At 39.3% G+C, this 15,103-nt stretch overlaps 1 non-coding gene across 1 annotated transcript; it reads right to left on the reverse strand.

Moving 5' to 3' along the window:
* Positions 1 to 14,787: 14,787 nt before the first annotated feature.
* On the reverse strand, positions 14,788 to 14,895 carry LOC130953846 (small nucleolar RNA R71). Its single transcript, XR_009076007.1, has one exon. It is a non-coding gene; the product is annotated as a small nucleolar RNA R71 (small nucleolar RNA).
* Positions 14,896 to 15,103: the final 208 nt, after the last annotated feature.

Here is a 15,103-nt window from a genome sequence, read left to right on the forward strand (position 1 = left end):
AGCCAGGGAACATGCAGAGACTGGGAAGAATTCATTCCGCATAATTTTAAGTTTTAGATATGATTTTTACTCCTCCTCTAGGTTTTTCATATACATTCATAATTTAGGATTTGAAGATTTTTGGCTTAGGTTATTGAGAAGAGTCTACCTCCGGAACTGGTCATTCTAGTTAGTTTACCTACTTTTCATTTACTCTTCCATATTCTTAATTTGTCCAGAGTTGACATTGGATTATTTTTAAAGTTCATTAATACAAGACTATTTTTATTTTTAATTGATCTCTTTGGTTATTATTTATCATGTCTCTTTTTATTTTCCCTCTTAATTTTGTGAAGTCTATATTTATGATGATGGAGTAGTTGCCCAACTTGATTGGGAGTTGATTAAAAGGAGAACCTTGAGTTGGAATACTCAAGAGTCCAATTGTAATTGGTTCATTGTTGGTTGACTTGTTAGTCACTAACACTAATCCTTCCCAAGGGAGAGGATTAGTACTTGTGAATAGAAGTTGACTTTTAACTTGACTTTCCTTCATTCGTTGAGGGTTAACTAAGTAGAAACAACTACTAATTATTAATTGTTTTTGAGAAAATTCCAACAAGGATAGAACTTCCGATTAATCCTCTCCCGGTCAAGATTTTTATTTAAATTACATAAATTCTCTAATTTAATTTTCTGTTTATCAAACTAAAAACCATTTTGAAAAACCACTGATTAGTAAAATAGCACATCTTCCTGCAACTCGTTGGGAGACGACCTGGGACTCATACTCCTAGTAATTTATTTACAAAATTTGTGACAACTCTTTTTCTAAATTGACAAGTGGATTTTTGCTGGTTAAGAGCTGTACTTGCAACGCCATTTTTCTTAATAATTCTTAATCTGCCAATTTCTGCCACGTCAAAATGGCGCCGTTGCCGGAGAATTGTAAATGTGTGCCTTATTATTGGTTATTGTAAATATTTTTAAATTTTTTTATCTTATCTTATATTAGTTTTAAATTTCAAAAATCAAATCTTTTTTTTCAAAAATCATATATTTTTCAAAATCTTATCTTATCTTTTTCAAAATCTTATCTTATCCTTTTTCGAAAAAAAATCATATCTTTTTCAAAATCTTATCTTATCTTTTTTTCAAAAATGAAATCTTTTTCAAAATATTTTCTTTTTGTTAGTTTTTGTTTTTATTTTCTCCTACTACTATGAACTCTCACCCCTTTGACTATGAGTCTGGTTATAATTATGTTGCAGGAAGAGGAGATTATAATGACAACAGGCATCAAGGTTGGAAGTATCAAAGATGGGAGGAGTCACAAGGATTTGATCAACCCTCATGGCAACAACTACCTCTAATGGACTATCAACAACCATTCTGTGATGCATATCAAGATAATGGCTATGGTGAGCACTCTTTTGATTATCAAAAACCACCACCATATGCCTATGAACCCTCTCCTCAACATCATTTTGGACCACCATACTCACAAGCCCCTTACCACCAAACACCCTCATATGATCCTAACCCTTATCCACAATACCAACCACCTTATGAGCCATATGAACCATATCTAGAACCATCCCAATTTCAATCCAATTACTCCCAGGAACCACCAAGCTCCATATATACCATGTCCATATCCATCTACCCAAGAGCCATATGATCCTAATCATGCAATTCAAGCGGAACAAGAATCAAGCGATCATCTCAAGGAATCAGCGGATCAATTTCATGCAACTCTATATCAACTAAATCAAGCGATAAGTCCATTAGCTTTCCAACACTCGGACACTCAAAGTGCTCCCATGACTACATGTGGAGAATCAATAAAAGAGCGTAGCATAAAGGAGACACTAGAAACTCCAATGGACAATGAGGAACATACCTTTGTATTGGAACAAGTGGAGGAAACCGTAATAGCTGAAGAAGAGGAAGTGGTTAAAGATTTAGGAGATGCGGAACCTCCGTGGGAAATTCAAATCATAGAACCTCCTTCCAAGACGTTTGAATTTGATGTTGAAGAGGGTGTATAACCTCCAAAGCATGTCATGGTTGAAGACTTGGAAGAGGTTGATCAAGAGATGGAGATTCAAGAAGAAGAAGCACAACCTCCCATACCCTTGGTGAGCAATGAATAAGAGATTGAAGTGGAAGATGGCTACCAAGAGGAAGAGGTTGATATTGAAGAAGCTTGAAAAGATGTGAAAGTTGTCAGAGAAGAGCACAAGGGAGTAAAGCCTGCAACTACCTTGCCAAAGTTGTTGGAGACCCCTCCCCCTAAGTTGCCATCATCCTTCACAACATTCAAGTGGGTAAAATTCATATCTCTTAGCATTCTAATTCCACTTGAATATGGGCTACTGGAGACGGATGGTCAACTTAGAGCTCTTTGTGGAATTAAGAGTAAGAGGAAGATGGTCAGTGGTAAGAATTATACTGCAAGGTTCATTATGGTTGGAAGCTTTAAGTTTAAACGCAAAGGTTGGTGTAGAGCTCAATTGAATGGGTCTAGGAAGTTGTTTTGACGCTTCAGTAAGAATTCTAAAGCTGAACCACTCGGATGGAATCATGATAATCAACATGAAGACGGGTGTAGAAACAAGATTTGGGATCTGGGAATATATGAGGATCAAATTTGGGAGCTCAAAGCTTGTGAAGAACTCCATCAAAGCTTGAGAAATTTACTTGGTATTGATAGAGCTTATTGGAAGTCCAAGCATTGGTGGAAGTTTCAGGACAAGTTCAAGCACAAGCCGCCATGACAAGGAGCTTACCAAATGTCCAACTTAAGGACTTTAACTAAAAGTGCTAGGTGGGAGACAACCCACCATGGTATGATCGTCCCTCTTTAGTTTAAATTCTAGTCTGTTTTGTTTGTTTTTGAGTTTTGATTGAACTTGGAATTTTGCATAACATTCATATTAGCATTGCATTCTGCATACTACATAAAAAAAATCACACACGACGCGACTGCGTCACCGACGCGTCCGCGTCATATGTGTGTTGGGAAGAAAACAAAATTGAACAGAGAGCCACGTGAAAACGTGGCTAGAGGCGTGCCTTTGGCACAATTTGACCCGCGTGACCGCGTCGCTGACGCGTCCGTGTCATATGGGAAAAATGCCTCCCACGCATCCGCGTCACCCACGCGAACGCGTGCCCTAAAAATCGACGTAAAAAGAGTGTATGGCAGCAAGTTGAGATGGAGTGGGGCTGGAACCGTTCTAGAAGCACCAGCCCTACTGGTGGAGGAAATTGTGATTCATATGTTATTGTATTTTGTAAAATTCATCGCTTTTTCTTTCCCTGGCAATGGCGCCAAAAACATGATGCCAATACCATGGTTCACAACTATGTGTGGTCACAACTCCGTTCAACTTAACCAGCAAGTGTACTGGGTCATCCAAGTAATACCTTACGTGAGTAAGGGTCGATCCCACAGAGATTGTTGGTATGAAGCAAGCTATGGTCACCTTGTAAATCTCAGTCAGGCGGATAATAATTGATTATGGATAAGTTCGAAAATTAATAACAAACAGAAAATAAAATAGGATAGAAATACTTATGTAGATCAATAATGGGAATTTCAGATGGGCGTATGGAGATGCTGTGCTCCTCTTGAATCTATACTTTCATATTACATTCATCCAATTCTTCTTACTCCTTTCCATGGCAAGCTATATGTAGGGCATCACCGTTGTCAATAGCTACATCCCATCCTCTCAGTGAAAATGGTCTTATGCTCTGTCACATCACGGTTAATCATCTGTCGGTTCTCAATCAGGTTGGAATAGAATCCCTTGATTCTTTTGCGTCTGTCACTAACGCCCAGCCTTCAGGAGTTTGAAGCTCGTCACAGTCATTCAATCCCGGAATCCTACTCGGAATACCACGGACAAGGTTAGACTTTCCGGATTCCCGGAATCCTACTCGGAATACCACAGACAAGGTTAGACTTTCCGGATTCCCATGAATGCCACCATTTATCTAGCTTATACCACGAAGATTCTATTGGGGAATCTAAGAGATACGCGCCCGGTCTTAGGTAAAACGGAAGTGGTTGTCAGTCACGCGCGTTCATAGGTGAGAATGATGATGAGTGTCACGGATCATCACATTCATCAAGTTGAAGTGCAACGTATATCTTGGAATAAGAATAAAAAAGAATTGAATAGGAAATAATAGTAATTGTATTGAAACTTGAGGTACAGCAGAGCTCCACACCCTTAATCTATGGTGTGTAGAAACTCCACCGTTGAAAATACATAAGTGAAAGGTTCAGGCATGGCCGAATGGCCAGCCCCCAAAACGTGATCAATGGCCTCCTAAGATGAAGAATAAAACAAAACTGAGACCAAAGATGAAACGTGGTCAAAAGACGACTAATACACTAGTAAAAAGTCTTATTTATACTAAACTAGCTACTAGGGTTTATAGAGGTAAGTAATTGATGCATAAATTCACTTCCGGGGCCCACTTGGTATGTGTTTGGGCTGAGCTTGATCTATCCACGAGCTGAGGCTTCCTTTGGAGTTGAACGCCGAGTTATAGCGTGTTTCTGGCGTTCAACTCCGGGTCGTGACGTGTTTCTGGCGTTCAACTCCAGACAGCAGCATGTACATGGCGTTGAGCGCCACTTTACATTGTCAATTCCCGAATAAAGTATAAACTATTATATATTTCTGGAAAGCTCTGGATGTCTACTTTCCAACGCCGTTGAGAGCGCGCCATTTGGAGTTCTGTAGCTCCAGAAAATCCATTTTGAGTGCAGGGAGGTCAGATTCTAACAGCATCAGCAGTCCTTTTGTCAGCCTTTTTCAGAGTTTTGCACAAGTCCCTCAATTTCAGCCAGAAATTACCTGAAATTACAGAAAAACACACAAACTCATAGAAAAGTCCAAAAATGTGAATTTAACATAAAAACTAATGAAAACATCCCTAAAAGTAACTAGATTATACTAAAAACTACCTAAAAACAATGCCAAAAAGCGTATAAATTATCCGCTCATCACCTACCACGCGAATGCGTCCCCACGCGTCCGCGTCATTTTAAAAGAAAGGCCATTCACACGATTGTGTCCCCCACACGACCGCGTCACCCTAAAATTTGGCTAAATGAGTTTCAAACAGAGAGTTGTGCGACCGCGAGGCAGCCCTCGTGCTAATGGCACAAATCACTCCACGCGAACGCGTGCCCCACGCATCCGCGTCACTTCATAGAAGCGCTATCCGAGCGAACGCGTGACCCACGTGCTCGCGTCACATGCGGCGCACAACTTATCCAGATCAACCAAATATCTTATCTTTTGTTCTCCAAATCCTAATTTTTCTTATCCCTTCTTATTTCTTTCTTCTCCCTTCTCCCTTCTTCCTTCTTCCTTCTTTCTCACTTTCTACTTCCTCTTTCTCACCACCATTATCAAGGTTTTTTCTTTCCTTCTTCCCTCTTTACTTTTCTACTCTTATTCTTATTTTTATGTTTTCTTATTCTTTTTCTTTTTACTCTCATTATTTATGTTCTCTTTTTCTTTCTTTTTCTTTTAATTGGTGTTGGAAATTTATTTGGGTCATTATTTTCTATATTTTGCTTGTGGATTATTAAGGAATTGTTTGACAATTATATATTAATTTTTATAGGGTTGCTTGCATGTTCTATTTAATACTTTCAATACTTTATTTACCATGCATAGTATGTGTTTGTGAAAATGCCCGTATGGCATTGTGCACTATTTTTAGATTTCTTTTATTCTACTACTCTAAATGCTTGCTTTTTACAAAACCACTTTTATATTTTATTAATTAAATATAATTGTTATTACAAACATATTGTTAGTTTGAAAGACTTGGTAATCTAACTTGGACATTGAATGCTTGATCTATGCTACTCATGCCTTTGTCGGCATGCCAATAAACACCTTGCATTTAACTGTCATCATATGCACTTACTATATTTCCATTGATGAATTTTCACATGTAGTCATGACCATGTGTTAACGTCATTCTTCTTTACTGTGCATTGATTACCACCTTTCCCATTCTTTTCCTTGCTATAACCCTTGAAGTTTTCATATCCTTACTCTTTCCCTTTCAGGATGGCCACCAAGAAAGGAAAGGAGAAAGCTAGTCCCAAACCACCAGCAAGGAGAGGCACAAAAAGAACATTAGTGGCAGAGCCATCTTCAACTGTAGTTAAGCCATCAACAAAAAGAATTAAGAGCATTCTAAAGGTCGATGAAAAAGAGAAAGCCTTCCCAACAAAGGACGCTGCATGATTTCCCAACCGCTACTGTGAGCAGATGTTCCCCATCCTGGCATAAAGGAGTTACAACAACGAATACCTTCTTATCCTCCCACCCCGTATTGCTGAATTTGTTGAGTCACGAATTGAGCAATGACACTGCGGATTCCTACAAAGACAGCCACGATAGGTTGATCTTTTATGGATAGTTGAGTTCTACTCCAATTTCCACCTGCCAACCCTGCAGTCTTTATATGTCTGTCAGAAGCAAGTCCCCAATACAGAAGAGGCCATTCAACGAGCCTTAGATCTCCCCTACTCCAAAAGGACTGGACGTATTTCAAGAAGCCGCACTCAAGCGCCAGACGTACCAATTTAACTGGGACACTGTTCTCCGAGTTATCGCACAACCTGGCAGCAGATGGATTTTTGGATACCATCATTCCCGGCCTAAGGAAATATCGGCTTCCACTCTTACCTTGGAGGCTCACGTATGGGCACAGATTATGTCCCATTACATCTTTCCAAGCACTCATGAGTCCTCCTTCACTGCAGACATGTCCATTCTTCTATGGTGCATCCTTACAGACTGATGCATGAAAACTTGTCTCTCAACAAATTTCCCTTCGGCAAGTATACCGAATTATCGTCAAGTAAAAACTCACAATAGAGTGAGGTCGAATCCCACAGGGATTGATTGGTCAAGCAACTTTAGTTGGAAGAGTATGCTAGTTGAGCTAAACAGAATGTAGTTTGAGAATTGCAGAAAATTAAATGGCGGGAAAGTAAATAACAGAAAATAAAGTACAGAATCTAAAATGAGGATTTGGGGAAATGAGCATGAAAATAAATGGTAGAAAGTAAAGAGAATGGGTAAGATCAGAAATGGGGAATTCATTGGGCTCAGGAGATGTTGTATTCTCCGGATCAAATTCATTTTCATCTCTTCCTCAATCAAAGCATCTATTAATCTCCTTGGCAATCTTAAGTGATTGGGTTCCAATTCCTTGGCAACCCAATCTCTCTAATCTTGAACAATTGCCCAACTCTTTGATTTAATTGCTCATGGGAAGAGATGAAATGTGGTCACTGATTATACCACATGTATTTCCAAATCAAAGTGTTGGGAGGATTACATGTCACTACATCCGCCCAGACCCCAATTTGGTCTAACATGAGAAAGCATTTCTAGCATGATCTCCTCATCCCTTTTCCAAGGCTCAAAGGAGATCCAATTACGGAGAGTTTCTTTTCCAAGACAACTAACCACTTGAATTAAGATCGAAAGCTTTCTAGTAAATCAAAAGAGAAGAAAGAAGAAGAGAATGAAAACTATAATTGATCCATCAAATTACAACAGAGTGCCCTAACCCAATGAAAGGGGTTTAGTTATTCATAGCTCTAGAAATGGAAAATGGCAGAAAAGAGTACATCACTAAAAGTGCAGAAAAGTAAATATACAAAGGGTAGTTCTCCAAAGTGCCCGGCTTCTCTATAGTTCAAAACTACTCCTATATATAATACTTCTCTTGATATTCTAGTGAGTTCTTCAAGTCTTGGATGTGGGCCTTGGATCTTGAGTTGAAGCAATTGCAATCTTTAGTGGGCTCAGCTTGCAGAGAAGTATGAATTAGGCATGGGCGTTAGTAAAGTTAATGTTAAGTGACATTGTGGGTTCGAGAACGTTAGTGGCAATCACATTTTTCACTAACGTTCCAATCCCATATAGCCCACGTTAACTCCAACGTTAGTGGCACCAACGTGACCACTAACGTAGCCTTGCAAACCTTCGCAAGCGTTATTGGGACTCACCTTTCCCAATAACGTTGCCTTATAAACCTTCGCAAGCGTTATTGGGACTCACCTTTCCCTATAACGTTGCCTTGTGCCCTTTGTCCCTACGTTAGAGTTCACGTTAGTGTAACTAATGTGGCTCTTAACGTGGTTATGCCTCACCTTTGAGAGCGTTAGTGACACTTACCTTTGTCACTAACGCTCCAAGTGCCCCTACTCTACACGTTAGAGTTCACGTTAACTAAGTTAACGTGGTCACTAACGTGGTAGTGAACGCCATCTCCAACGTTAGTGACAAAGGTGAGTGTCACTAACATTGGTTCATCAATCTTAGCTCCACGTTAACTTTCATGTTAGTAGTCTTAACGTGACCACTAACGTGGGCAATGCTAGTTTGATCCAACGTTAGTGACAAAGGTGAGTATCACTAACGTTGGCATTATTCCTCTCTTCCACGCTAAAGTTTGCGTTAACTAAGTTAACGTGACTCTTAACGTGGCTTATTGCCAAGTCTTGGAACGTTAGTGGTGTTCACATTTACCACTAACGTTAGAGCTTTCTTTTGTCTCCACGTTAACTACCACGTTAACCTAATTAACATGGCAATTAACGTGGCTTATGATGGCTTCGCAGGCGTTATTGGTGATCACTTTTCTCATTAACGTTGCAAGCTATTTACCGTTCCATGTTAGTGGTCATGTTAACTAGATTAACGCGAGTACTAACGTGGTTCTTCCTTGCTTCCTTTGTCCTGAAATCAAGCAATAAAGTGCATCAAAGCTCTAGCTAAAGTCATGAGATTATGCATCTTCCATTTATCATTCAATTCTAGCAAAAATTCTCATGAAATCATGTGAAATTCACAATAGTTGCTTGAATCAAGTTGTAAGTGTATTTTCATCCAAAACTTGCCTTATTCACTAAGAAAATGCATGAAACTAACCTAAAACAGTAAAGAAAAGGTCAGTGAAGCTGGCCTAGATGCTCTGGCATCACATCACCAAACTTAAAGCTTGCTTGTCCCTAAGAAAGAACTGAAACATAGGAAGAATGAATGAAAGAACAAGAAAATAATATAGAAGTAGAATTCCTGGTTTATAGGATTTCATGCATAGCAACTTAGGTTCTTTCTTTTACTAGGTTTCAGGCTTCTATCAAGTCCTTGGTCACTCTCTTGATTGCATCCTTTGAGACTTCTTAATTATTGATACTTCCTTCTTTTCTAAGGTTTATTACATTCTTCTTTTGGCTAAGTGCTCTGTAAGAGGGCAACTCTTTATGATAAGCTTTCAGCCAACACTCCCAAACTAGTTGATTCAAGGTGCTAGGTGTTAAGACACCCCTAAGGACTTACTCCCTCAAGTCTCTTTCCCTCATACATACATACCACAGGCACATGATTTGTTATTTTTCTTTCTTGAGACCTTGGTGTCTAGCACCTCTTTGGGTTACTAAGTGTTCTGTAGCAAAGGTCACTCTTGATAGTGGACTTTCAGCTGATAATCCCGGATTAGTTAATCCAAGTTACCAAGTGATGAGGAACCCCTAAGAGCTTATTCATCCAAGCATATCCCTTGCACATGAACACCACAGACACATGCCTCAATTTTAAAAACCCTTGGTGCCTAGCATTGATTCTTATTGTATTTCTTTCCTTTTTACTCTTATTGCTCTTCTTTTTTTTTTCTTATTGGGATCTTATTATTTAGTTAGTCTCATAGGATGTGTTTCAAGCATCGGATTCAGGATAGATAGTTGCCTTCTTTCCTTGTTTGGTGAACCAACTTAGCTTACTAATCATCCTACCATAAACAGTCAGAACTAACTTCTCAAAATAACTTCACTCTTGTTCTTTTCATAACATTTTCTTTTTGATTAACTTAAAGGACAGGCATACAATTTAGAAAGGTGGAGATGCAGAGAGGACATTAAACTAGCACACTTGGATGTGAATAAAGAGGAACAAGCAGAATATGAAGATTTCATTCAATCAATTTTCAACTAAAATTCTGCATTTCGGGATAGTTTGATACAACCTCATGATGTCTTCCTTGGTATTCTCATCCTAGCATTTGCATCCTTGTCTGTTTCCTTGGATGATAAGGTATGATCATTCTCTGAGATTGATTGAATTCCTGTAACACTATTGGAAGTTGCTTGTTCCCCAAGCACTTTGAAAAGAGTTAGCATGCATGTGTGCTTGTGTGTTTCTGAACTTAATTTGGTGTGTGAACACTAAACTTAGTTCTTTGCTTAATTCAGCAAATTGAATACATGCAAAAACCTTGTGTGCTTTTTATTAAGAAACAACTATAGGCTAAAAAGACAACTATGCATTAGGGGTTAGACCTATGTCAAGTGAGTTCTCTGGTTGCTAGAGCAGTAATCTTATCACTAAAGGGTTGCAATGCAATCTTCAGCTAGAGTTTTTGGTGGAACACCAAACTTGGAGTCCTATATTCACCTTTGAATTGTTTTGGCGTGTGACACCAAACTTAGCTCCTCACACTACAGAAAATTCAACTCGAAGTATTTATTGAGAAACTTATGAAAAGAGAGTTACCTCAGGTTGGGTTGCCTCCCAACAAAGCACTTTTTAGCGTCGCTAGCTCGACGATTCCTTCCTTAGTTGAGGTTATACTTCTGTTTGGGGATTTCCCCCATGCTGCCCAAGTAGTGTTTGAGTCTTTGTCCATTCACAGTGAATTTCCTCTTTGAGCTTTCTTCCATTATTTCTATGTGTCCATAAGGTGAGACTTTTGTGACTAAGAAGGGCCCCGACCATCTTGATTTGAGTTTCCCAGGAAAGAATTTCAGTCTGGAGTTGTAGAGAAGCACATATTGTCCTTCTTCGAAACTTCTTGGTGCCAGGTTGAGATCATGTCTCGTTCTTGCTTTTTCCTTATAAATCTTAATATTTTCATAGGCTTGAGACCTAAACTCTTCCAATTCTTGAAGCTACAACACCCTCTTTTCACCAACAGCGGTGCTGTCCAGGTTCAGTATCTTAAGAGCCCAAGAGGCTTTATGCTCTAACTCTAATGGCAAATGACAGGCATTTCTGTACACCAGTTGATATGGGGACATCCCAATTGGTGTTTTGAAGGCTGTCTGATGAGCGGATAATTTGTACACTTTTTGGCATTATTTTTAGTATGTTTTTAGTATGATCTAGTTAGTTTTTAGTATATTTTTATTAGTTTTTAGTTAAAATTCACTTTTCTGGACTTTACTATGAGTTTGTGTATTTTTCTGTGATTTCAGGTATTTTCTGGCTGAAATTGAGGGACCTGAGCAAAAATCTGATTCAGAGACTGAAAAGGACTGCGGATGCTGTTGGATTTTGACCTCCCTGCACTCGAAGTGGATTTTCTGGAGCTACAGAAGCCCAATTGGCGCGCTCTCAACGGCGTTGGAAGGTAGACATTCTGGGCTTTCCAGAAATATATGATAGTCCATACTTTGCTCAAGATTTGATGGCCCAAACCGGCGTTCAAAGTCACCTTCAGAATTCCCAGCGTTAAACGCCGGAACTGGCACCAAAGTGGGAGTTAAACGCCCAAACTGGCACAAAAGCTGGCGTTTAACTCCAAGAAGAGTCTCTACATGAAAATGCTTCAATGCTCAGCCCAAGCACACACCAAGTGGGCCCGGAAGTGGATTTTTATGTCATTTACTCATCTTTGTAATTCTTAAGCTACTAGTTCCCTATAAATAAGACCCTTTACTATTGTATTTTTCATCTTTGGACATCTAGTTCTTATATCAGATCTTGGTTCTTCTGGTTCCCTCTCTGGGGCCGAAGCCAATGATCACTTTTGTTCTTATGTATTTTCAACGGTGGAGTTTCTACACACCATAGATTAAGGTGTGGAGCTCTGCTGTACCTCGAGTATTAATGCAATTACTATTGTTCTTCTATTCAATTCCGCTTGTTCTTGTTCCAAGATATCACTTGTTCTTCAACTTGATGAATGTGATGATCCGTGACACTCATCATCATTCTCACCTATGAACGTGTGACTGACAACCACCTCCGTTCTACCTTAGATTGGGTGAATATCTCTTGGATTCCTGATACACGATGCATGGTTGATCGCCTGACAAACGAGCGCTCGCCTGACAAACGAGCCAGCCATTCCGTGAGATCAGAGTCTTCGTGCTATAGGCAAGAACTGATGGCAGCATTCAAGAGAATCTGGAAGGTCTAACCTTGTCTGTGGTATTCTGAGTAGGATTCAATGATTGAATGACTGTGACGTGCTTTAAACTCCTGAGGGCGGGGCGTTAGTGACAGACGCAAAAGAATCACTAGATTCTATTCCGGCCTGATTGGGAACCGACAGATGGATAGCCGTGCCGTGACAGGGTGCGTTGAACATTTCCACTGAGAGGATGGGAGGTAGCCACTGACAACGGTGAAACCCTTGCATAAGCTTGCCATGGAAAGGAGTAAGAAGGATTGGATGAAGACGGTAGGAAAGCAGAGAGACGGAAGGGACCAAGCATCTTCATACGCTTATCTGAAATTCCTACCAATGAATTACATAAGTATCTCTATCTTTATCTTTATGTTTTATTCATCATCTATACCCATTTGAGTCTGCCTGACTAAGATTTACAAGGTGACCATAGCTTGCTTCATACCAACAATCTCCGTGGGATCGACCCTTACTCGCGTAAGGTTTATTACTTGGACGACCCAGTGCACTTGCTGGTTAGTTGTGCGGAGTTGTGATAAAGAGTTGAGATTGCAATGAGCGTACCATGTTGATGGCGCCATTGATGATCACAATTTTGCATACCAAGTTTTTGGCGCCGTTGCCGGGGATTGTTTCGTGTATGGACAACTGACGGTTCATCTTGTTGCTTAGATTAGGTATTTTTCAGAATTCTTAAGAATGAGTTCTAGAGTTTCATGATGATCTGTTGAAATCTGGCTGGCTGAGAAGCCATGTCTAATCTTATTGGACCGAGGTTTCAACTGATCATCACAAGAGCTTGTTGATCTCTATCAATCTTGCTATTGGAGCAATGATCTGCTAAGGCTTGGCTGGCCATTGGCCATGTCTAGTGTTTTGGACCGAAGCTTTCTTTGAAGGCTTGGCTGGCTGTGAAGCCATGTCCAATTCCTGGACTGGAGTCTTAGACTAGCATTGCAATGATTCCTGGAATCCAAATTAAGAATTCTGAAACCTTTATTTTCTATTTCCATATAATTTTCGAAAAATCCAAAAAAATTTCAAAATCATAAAAAACCAAAAATATTTTATGTTTCTTGTTTGAGTCTAGTGTCTAATTTTAAGTTTGGTGTCTTGCATGCATTGTTTATTTGATCTTGGTTCTATTTTCAAGTCAATAGTACAGGGAACTGAAGATTCAGAACATGCAGCAGAGGAATTACACAGAAAAAGCTGGGCGTTCAAAACGCCTAGTGAAGAAGGACAGGCTGGCGTTTAAACGCCAGCCAGGGTGCCTGGTTGGGCGTTTAACGCCCAAAAAGGTAGTGCATTGGGTGTTAAACGCCAGAATGTGCACCATTCTGGGCGTTTAACGCCAGGATGGCACAAGGGGGAGGATTTTGTTTTCAAATCAATTTTTTTTCAATTTTTCAAAGTTTTTCAAAATCAAATCTTTTTCAAATCATATCTTTTCAATCAAATCTTTTTCAAAATCAATTTCTTTCCTTTTTCAAAGATACTTGCCAACAATTAATGATTTGATTGAACAATTCAAGTATGTTGCCTTTTCTGTTGAGAAAGGTTTAATGTTTGAATCATATCTTTTCTTGTTAGGCAAGTCATTAATTTTTAAAATCAAATCTTTTTAAAAAAAAACCATAACTTTTCAATCAAATCTTTTTAATCACATCTTTTTCAAAATAGTTTTCAATCATATCTTTTTAAATTCTAATTTCAAAATCTTTTTCAAAAATTACTTGATTTCTTTCCCACTCCTGGTTTTCGAAAATCAATTAAAGTTTTTCAAAATGTTTTCAAAAATCTTTCACTTAATTTTCGAAAATTTCTTTCTCTCTTCTCACATCCTTCTATTTATGGAGTACCACTCCTTCTCAATGCACAATTCGAACTCTATCTGATTAAGTTCGAATTCTTCTACCTCTTCCTTCTAATTTTCTTCTTCTCTGACACCTCAAGGAATGTCTATACTGTGACATAGAGGATTCCATATTTTTTTGTTCTCTTCTCTTTCATATGAGCAGGAACAAAGACAAAGGCATTCTTGTTGAAGCTGACCCTGAACCTGAAAGGACCTTGAAGCGAAAGCTAAGAGAAGCTAAGGCACAACTCCCTGTAGAGGACCTAACAGAAATCTTCAAAGAAGAAGAACCCATGGCAGCCGAAAACAACAACAATGCCAACAATGCAAGGAAGGTGCTGGGTGACTTTACTGCACCTACTCCCGACTTCTATGGGAGAAGCATCTTTATCCCTGCCATTGGAGCAAACAACTTTGAGCTTAAGCCTCAATTAGTTTCTCTAATGCAACAGAATTGCAAGTTCCATGGACTTCCATTGGAAGATCCTCATCAGTTCTTAGCTGAATTATTGCAAATCTGTGACACTGTCAAGACTAATGGGGTTGACCCTGAGGTCTACAGACTTATGCTATTCCCTTTTGCTGTAAGAGACAGAGCTAGGACATGGTTGGACTCACAACCTAAAGAAAGCCTGGACTCATGGGAAAAGCTAGTCAATGCCTTCTTGGCAAAGTTCTTTCCACCTCAAAAATTGAGTAAGCTTAGAGTGGAAGTCCAAACCTTCAGACAGAAGGATGGAGAATCCCTCTATGAAGCTTGGGAAAGATACAAACAATTGATCAGAAAATGTCCTTCTGACATGCTTTCTGAATGGAGCATCATAGGTATTTTCTATGATGGTCTCTCTGAACTGTCCAAGATGTCTTTGGATAGCTCTGCTGGAGGATCTCTTCATCTGAAGAAGACGCCTACAGAAGCTCAAGAACTAATTGAAATGGTTGCAAATAACCAATTCATGTACACTTCTGAAAGGAATCCTGTGAACAATGGGACAAATCAGAAGAAAGGAGTTC

The sequence above is a fragment of the Arachis stenosperma genome, chromosome 9 (genome assembly GCF_014773155.1).
Source record: "Arachis stenosperma cultivar V10309 chromosome 9, arast.V10309.gnm1.PFL2, whole genome shotgun sequence".
NCBI classification, from domain to species: Eukaryota; Viridiplantae; Streptophyta; class Magnoliopsida; order Fabales; family Fabaceae; genus Arachis; species Arachis stenosperma.